Source organism: Citrus clementina, unplaced genomic scaffold, assembly GCF_000493195.1.
Source record: "Citrus clementina cultivar Clemenules unplaced genomic scaffold, Citrus_clementina_v1.0 scaffold_9, whole genome shotgun sequence".
NCBI classification, from domain to species: domain Eukaryota; kingdom Viridiplantae; phylum Streptophyta; class Magnoliopsida; order Sapindales; family Rutaceae; genus Citrus; species Citrus x clementina.
The window spans coordinates 11,424,901-11,425,167 of NW_006261964.1; positions in this window are offsets into that span (position 1 = coordinate 11,424,901).

Sequence of the window (267 nt, forward strand, 5' to 3'; positions counted from 1 at the left end):
AATCTTATCTTATCCAATTCGATCCGATCCAATCCAATCCAATCCAGCATACTAAACGAACCCTAAGGAAACTATTTTAATGGTAGCATGGGGTAAGGACCCTTTAATTTTAAATCTCTTAAAAGTTGACTTAGTACAAGTTTTCCTTTCCCATTTACACAACAAAAAACTGGAGCCAAAAAAATTAAAAAACATAACTTATATCCAATTTTGTACTCAAAGCAATATTTTACAATTAAAAGAAGACAAGAGAATAGGAAATTACTA